This window comes from Camelus bactrianus, chromosome 8 (assembly GCF_048773025.1).
Source record: "Camelus bactrianus isolate YW-2024 breed Bactrian camel chromosome 8, ASM4877302v1, whole genome shotgun sequence".
Lineage (NCBI taxonomy): Eukaryota > Metazoa > Chordata > Mammalia > Artiodactyla > Camelidae > Camelus > Camelus bactrianus.
In genome coordinates, this window is record NC_133546.1 from 83,916,079 (window position 1) to 83,924,236 (window position 8,158).

Genomic DNA, 8,158 nt, shown 5'->3' on the forward strand with positions numbered 1-8,158 from the left:
TCTTCAGAGCCCACCTTCTAAAAGAAGGGGTAGTGACCCACGGTTGTGCACAGTTTTATCACAACACAGCCCTCACCCACCCACCATTGGAAACATGTGAGAAGCAGAGATTCCCAAGTTCCTGGACCCCTGTCATCCAGAAAGCAGAGGTTAGGGTAACAGACAGAAGGGGAGAAAGTACTTTCATACTATGTATCTGATAAGGGGTTAACACCCAAAACATATAAATAACTCTTACAATTCAACAGCAAAAAAACAAGCAATCTGATTTAAAAAGTGGGCAGAGGAACTGAATAGACATTTTTCCAAAGAAGGCACACAGATGTCTAACAGGTACATGAAAAGGTGCTCAACATCACTCACCATCAGGGAAATGCAAATCAAAACCACAATGAGATATCCCCTCACACCTGTCAGGGTGGGTGTCATCAAAATACAAGAGATAACAAGTGATGGTGGTGGTGTGAAGAAAAGGGAAACTTCTGCAATGTTGGTGGGAATGTAAATTGGTGCCATCACTCTGGAAAAGAGTAAGAAGACTCCCCCAAAATTTAAAATTAGAACTTCCGTATGATCCAGCAAGTCCACTGCTGGGAATATATCCAAAGGAAATGAAATCACTATGTCAATGAGACAACTGCACCCTCACGTTCACTGTATCATTATTTACAATAACCAAGATATGTAAACAACCTAAGTGTCCATCAACAGATGAATGGATACAGAAAACGTGACGCATATATATGTATATATAATGGAATCTTATTCAGACATTAAAAAAATGAAATCCTGCCATTTGTGACAACTTGGATGGACCTTCAGGGTATTATGCTAAGTGAAATAAATAAGACAGAGAAAGACAAATACCTATGATCTCATTTATATGTGGAATCTACAAAATAAACCGAAACCCATAGAAACAGAGATCAGGTTGGTGGTTGCCAGAGGTGAGTCAGGGGGTGATTGAAATTCGGGAAGATAATCAAAATGTACAAACTTCCAGTTAGAAGATAAACAAGTCCTGGGGACATAATGTACTGCAAGGTGACTGTAGTTAACAATACTGCGCTGTGCATTTGATAGTTGTTAAGAGAGTACCTCTTAAAATTTCTGATCACAAGGAAAATAGTGTGTGACTATGGGTGATGACAGACGTCAAGTAAACTTAATGCAGTGATCATTTCACAATATGCACATGTAACAATTCATTATGCTGCACACCTAAAGCCAACAAAGTTATGTGACAATTGTATCTCAGGAATACTTATCCCAGGAAGCGGGGGTGAGAGCCTGGATTACATACTGCAGGAGCTGCCTTTGTCCTCCAACAGCAGAGGGTGGTAGTTGTGACAGGGACTGTAGGTCCCTCAAAGCCTAGAATGTTTACTGTCTGGACCTTCACAGGGAGAGTGTGCAGACCCTGCCCTGGAAGACGGTGGTCATGGCAGCAACAACGGCCTGCCTGTGTGCAGGCTCAGCCCAGACATCTCCTGTGCTCTGCTGTCACCGCATTTACTTCCCTCCACACCCTCAGAAGGAGAGGCTTCAATGTTCTGATTTTACACATGAGAAAACTGAGGCTTATTTGCTTTGAATTATTGACCAAGTGGTGGGGAAAGCTTTGAACCCCAGTGTTCTGATTTCAAAGCCACATCTCAGTCCTGATTTTTAGAAGGTGGAGGTCCAGGCACTGGGGACCCTCCACCTTCCTCACTTGTAGTCTTACTCTAGGGCTGCCATCCCCGAGGCGTTTGGGTGAACACATTTAATCCGCTTACTCTGCACCAGCTGAGCCCTTGGCTGCCAGTCTGTTGTCGCTGCCTGACACCAGCTGAGTTTTACAAGTGAACCATCACCCCCTGCCAAACCACCTGCCCTGCTATGTGGGGCAGACCACTCCTAGCCTGGTCATTCTAAACCCTTAGCTCACACATTTGCACAACTGCATCGAAAGGGCCCTACTCCCTGTGTGGAGGTATCGACAAGGGGAAGGGAGGGGAGTTTTGGGTGGCCCCTTACTCTGAACGTGACACATGACAGGGACATGTTCATGTCCATAATGGCACTCAATTTGAAGCTAAGAACATGGTCACAACGAGGGGTAAAAGCTGAGAGGCTACAAGGCTGCTGAGAAGGGGGCTTGACTATTGAATTGTAAACGTGTAATTTAATTTAAAAATTAGCCCCCTGGGTGATAAGAATTTGCCCCTAAGGCCAGAATTGGCCACCTGACCCCTGGGAACCCCTCAATTCCAGGATGTAATCATCTAGCATGGAGAGGGCTTAAATTGGGGTGCTGTCCTCTCAGTCATGGTGCACCTGCACACGTATGCACCCATGAACTGCAGTTCTCACACATCAAGGCACCTCTCATGCCCTGCCAAGGAGGTCCAGGTCATAAGGAAGGGATGACAGACTGTGAGGTCACACGTGTGCCCCTGCAGGGGTGAATGTTGTATAGGGAAGAGCCACCCCCCACTCTCACCTCCAGGAGGGGTGCTGGAGGGAGCAGGACTCCTGAGCCCCTAGGCTTAGCAAGCATCCTTGCTGAGGGTGGGGAGGCTGTCCACTCTGAAGTCATAGGTCAGATGGTAGATTGGGATCCCACCCCCACAGCTCACCAGTGAGACCGTCTAGTCTGTTTTCTCTGTAAACTGGAACCCAGTCACCCTCACCCTCAGAAGTGGGGGCAGCCTGTGTAAATTAAAACACAAAGCCCCGGGCTGTTTCAGGTGCCCGGGGGTGTCCAGCCCCCCTAGGCCGGGCAGGTGGGTGAGGAGATGTATGAGTTAGCAGGTGTGAGAGCAGAGCTGAGACTTGGCTGAGTGCATGCACTCTAATATCCAGGAACTGCGAGCTACCACTAGCAAATCTGTTCACTGAGGCCATGTGTACTCTCCCTTGTCATTTACAATCCCCTGTTTGAACAGAGGCCTCTGGAGTCTATTAGCCACATTGTTGCCTGTCACCACACTGTTGCAGTTCCAGGGTCTCCATTTAGCCAGCTTGAAGGAATAGTCAAACTTTTTCTTAAAACCAGTGACAGAAAACCAAAGTGGCTTAAAGAAGCAAACAGGGCAGGAGAGAATGACTTACCTAACTGAGACATCCACAGGGAGATTGCTTCAGGCAGGGCTGTACCTGGTGCTCAGTGACATCAGCAGATGTCATCCTTCCCCACCTCTGGGCTCTGCCACTGGTGTCATCTTCACATGGCTCTGCCTTTATGAGAGCAAGATAGTCACCAACTGCCACAGGCTGACATCATCACCCCTCAACTCCCAACTGAAATAGAACTTCTCTGCTCCCAGGATTCCAGTAACTAGGGCTGACCTCCGTGGAGCCTGATTGGGCTGGTGCCCAGCCTTGAGCCAATCACAGTGGCCAGGGAGGATGGAAAATGCTGATTGGCCAGATCAAGGCCATGTGACCATCCTCTCCAGGAAACCTGTGAGCTGTTCACCTGTTTTCAGGTTGGGAGAGTGTGATGTCTCCCAGAGGATCCTGCTACTAGTACAACCTGCAGGTGGCACAATGAGCTGAAATGAGCCTGTCTGCTTGGTGACAAGTGACAGGTCACTTAGTGGTTCCCTGCTCCAGGGAGGGAGGCATGTCCAAACAGTATTGGGGCTTCAGAGCCAGAATGTAGTAGAAAAGCCTCCCAGTCTCCCAAAAGGTGGGAAAGTGAGCAGTGACACTGGAAAGGCACTCCTCTCTGTGGCCCTTGGCTTTCTCCTTGTTACAGTGGAGAGTGCAATGTTGCCCCTGACAGCCCACTTCCCTGCTGGGAGGCCTTTGCAAAAGGTGGAGAGTGCTTGGAAAAGCCCACTTATTCTGAGGAACTGTTATTGCTCCTGGTGGCATTATTATTTTCATGTCACTTGTGAGGTGGGCCCTGAGGGGTCCCTGATCTGGGGGCACAGACACCCACAGAAACTTGGCCCAGTATTGCTGTTCATTCAACAATGACTTACCGAGCACCTACTGTGTGTCAGATTCCCAGGGTAGAGTAGTGGTGTTGACAGCACAAGCCCCTGCCTCACCTCATCTCTGCATCCCAGGTGGGGTCACCAGAATGGGAGTTCAGGAAGCAGAGGACGTGGCCGAAGCCTTGTGGGAACCCCTGGGTTTTTCTCTGTGCTGAGGGCACTAGCAGCACACCGATTGTGGGACTCAGTACCAGCAGGACCTAGCATTGATGGGTAAAGGAGAGAGGCATTTCTACAAGCCCATCCTCACTAACCCCAGGCTCTGGAGGGCACCTCCAGTCTGCTCAACCTCAGGGGGCATCTTCCACCATCCTGATCACCCTCTGGTATTACTCCCCGCTCAGATACACTTTTCCCTGTGGCAGCTACACTCAGAATATGTGTTTGTTTCTCTCCCATGTGGTTAAGTGGACTTCAGACACATGATAGTGATGGAGTGGCTAAGCCTCTGGGCAGATTGCTGGGTGACTCGCGGAAATTGCTGCACATGGTGAGCTCCCTTCTGCCAACCAATGGGCCAGGCCCCACCACTGTTCTGTCTGTTCTACCTCACTTAATCTGCACAGACACTCTGTGCAGGACATCCTGTTATCCCCCATCTCTGATGACCTTGGGTGGACAAAGCTTGGGTTTGAGAAAGTTGCCCAGGTCACATTGTTGACAAGTGGGGAGCTGGGGATTTGCACCCTGGTCCCAGGAGTATGGATCATGGAAAGGCCTGGGTGGGGCAGCTTATTGCCAAGGGAAGTCCTGCCCAAACCTCTCCCATGAGAGCCCACCCAACAGCACATCTAGCAGAGTCAGCATTTCCTGGACCAGATGGACAGAACCTCAAAACTTCTTTGCAAACAGATTGTTTCCATGTTCTTTTGCAAACACAGAAAGGCCACAGGCCAGGGAAGGATAAGGCCAAGAGTGTTTTCATTGGGGAGAGTGAAGGACAAGTGTGAAGACACACAGCACTCCCAGCAGCCTTCTCGGCAGAGCCTGCCACTGGGTGAGCAGCTACCATGACTACCTATCATAACACTGTGAGGTTCATGCCTGTACAACCCTGCCTGTGAGAAGAGCAAAGTGAAGCTCAGAGAGGTGTGGGGACACTCCAAAGACAAACAGATAAGGTGGGATCATCAGCACCATGCTGTGCTGGGACAGGCAGTCACCTGTCACACTACTCATGCATGGCCTGCTGGGAGTAGTGAAGGCCTGATAGGAGCACAGGAACACTGTGGTGAAGGTGATGTTTCTACCTGGGACAGCTGGTACCGGGGGCTCTAGCTGATTCTTCATTGTGCCTGCTTTGAGTGTCAGAATGTTGCAGCCTCATGTAGGGGAAGGGCTGTCTCCTTTCCACACCGGTGCACAAGGAAGAGCATGCACACACTGGCATCACCATAGACCACCGGAAGGATCAGGATCTGGAGCTCAGAGCAGAAACTGCCAACACCAGGAACTGGTGCAAGAGGAGGACCTGAGTGCTCCCTGAAACATTTCTAATTTTAAAAACATACTTAATTAGGGGGAAGTGATATAAAGTTGATCCCTTCAAAATATTCTGTTTTCCAAGGAACAACAGCACCTCAGCATTGTAAGAGGATTAACTCAGTCGTCAAAAACCATCACTATAGGTATGAGAAAACAGTGTTAGGAGTTACAAAAGGGTCTCAAAATCATGCAGGTCAGAACTGAGAACCGTCCAAAGCATGTGCTGCATGATAGCCTCTCTAAGCTACCTGAGGCTTGGTCTGCTCCTGACACAGGGCAGATGGTTCTGAGAAAACCAGACTCCTCAGGGGACCCCAGGGAGTTTACAGAGTTGAGTTTGGGTTCCTGATCACCTTCTAAGTCTGGAATTTTGAGATTCTTCTGCACCTGTCCTTCCTCCAGAACAGAATCTGATTCAGGCGGGATTCCAAAGACTGAGGCATGTGCCAGGCAAGAGAGCAGGCATGGCTGGATGAGCGCATCGCCAGTGCCATCAACAAAGAGGCCAGGGCACTGAGATTTCCAGTGATTTAGCATCCTGGCTGGGAGGGGTCATGTGTTCTACAGTGAGTTCTGAGTATACTGCACCGCCCTCGAGGACCTGCAGGGGGCGCGCGAAGCCAGCGTGTCTCAGGTGGCGGTGCGCATACGCAGTCCGCGTCAGCAGCCAGCATCTTCCCTGGGGGCGGAGCTTGTTTTCCTCAGGACTGAGCGGGCGGCGCCATGGAGGCTCCAGGACAGCGCTGCCTGCGTGTCCGCGGGAGGAGGACGCTCCCCGCCCGCTGTCTGAAGTTACGCCGGTTTCCCACTGCCTGCGCCCGCTCCCTGCCGGGGTGTGTGTGGACCTGACCGAGCTGGGGCCCCGGCCGGCTGGGCAGGAGGGGATGGGTGCGCTGGCGGGCCCGCTTCGACTATTCTCCTCGCCCGCAGGGAGCCGGTGAGTGTCCGCGCCCCTGGTCCTCACCGCCCGGGTCCACCTCCCCCGTGTGATCAGGGGTGTGTACACCGCGGGTCAGGAGCGGGGATGCAGGTGTGAGTGTCCCCGCTCCCCCGTGTGATCGGGGGTGTGTACACCGCGGGTCAGGAGCGGGGACGCAGGTGTAATGGGAAAGGGGCTGAGAAAGTACTGAAAGAGTTAAAGAGAAGTGTGTAAATCACATTATGTTAATTTTTATATTTTAAGTGTGTCAAAGTCAGAGTTTATCGTGCTTTTATTTTCTTGTCTTTAAAGGCATGCAATCATTTATTTTATACTTAAAATATGCTTCTCAGCTTATCTCGTTTTCAAGTCAAAATACTGCCATGGTTGACATTTTCTCATAATATAGTGACAATCTTCAACATGTGTGAATATAAACTCATCGAAAAAATCTTGCACCATTCCATGGTGAGTAGTCTTGTTAAAAATAATATCCGGGCCATTATTAAATTATTACAAAAATATAAATTTTTTGAATCACTTTTAGAAGTTCCACACACAGTGGTATTTTTAAAAAACCAACCACTGCATAGTGCTTAAGACCATTTAAGATGAAATATATTCAAACCTAAAATTTAGAATACTCAAAAGGCAGGATAATGGCTGTTTTTTCATTGCAAATACATTTTTTCTTCATAAGTGCAAAATACGAAGGTATTCAGCTAAATTTTGTATATCTTTATTCAAAAGGTGAAATTAGAATATAATCTCATTTTTTAAGGCTATACTTCCCATAAAAATTGGTATTTTTATCTGTAGGATCTTAATTGTCCATTCATTTGTTTTTTCTTTTGGTTTATTTTCTTTAACAGAGAGTGCATTTTTGTGTCTTGTTAAGAGTTTTTAATTCTCCTAACTTATTCCAAGAGACTTTCTCACACTGATAGTAAATAAGGGGAGAGGCCTTATAGTAACTGTGCATCTTTTCATGTAGTCAGGATTTTTTTTTTTTTTTGGATGACTTTTTTTTACAACTTCCACTTGGTTCACAATATTCCCATTATGACAACTCAATAAAAAATTGTAATCTATTTACACCAAGATACTTATGTCAGCACAGTGCTTTTGCTGATATGATTTTACATTAGATTATAATATTTTATTTGATTTACATATATACTAATACATATTTTACATATGTACACACATATATGAATATCTCCTAAATGCCATTAATTTGCATGGGGTGGTAGCTGGTAACATGTGATCTTTCTGACCATTGGTTATTCTTATGTGTGTCTAACGTACTTCTTAGAACAGATACTAGAACATCACACCTCTCATTATACAGTATTTTAAAGGTTATATTTTATTTTACTTATTTTTAAACATTTTTTATTGAGTAATAGTCATTTTACAATGTTATGACAAATTCCAGTGTAGAGCACAATTTTTCATTTATACATGAACATACATACATTCGTCACTTTTTTTTTTTTTTGCTGTGTTACCACAAGACATTGCATATATTTAAGATTCCACACATGAGTGATCTCATATGGTATTCCTCTTTCTCTTTCTGTTCTGCTCCACCTAGAATAACATTCTCCAGGAGCATCCATGTCTCTGCAAATGGCGTTATGTTGTCAGTTTTTGTGGCTGAATAGTATCCCATCATATAAATATCCCACATCTTTATCCAGTCATCTGTTGATGGACATTTTAGGTCATTTCCATGTCTTAGCTGTTGTAAATAGTGTAGAGA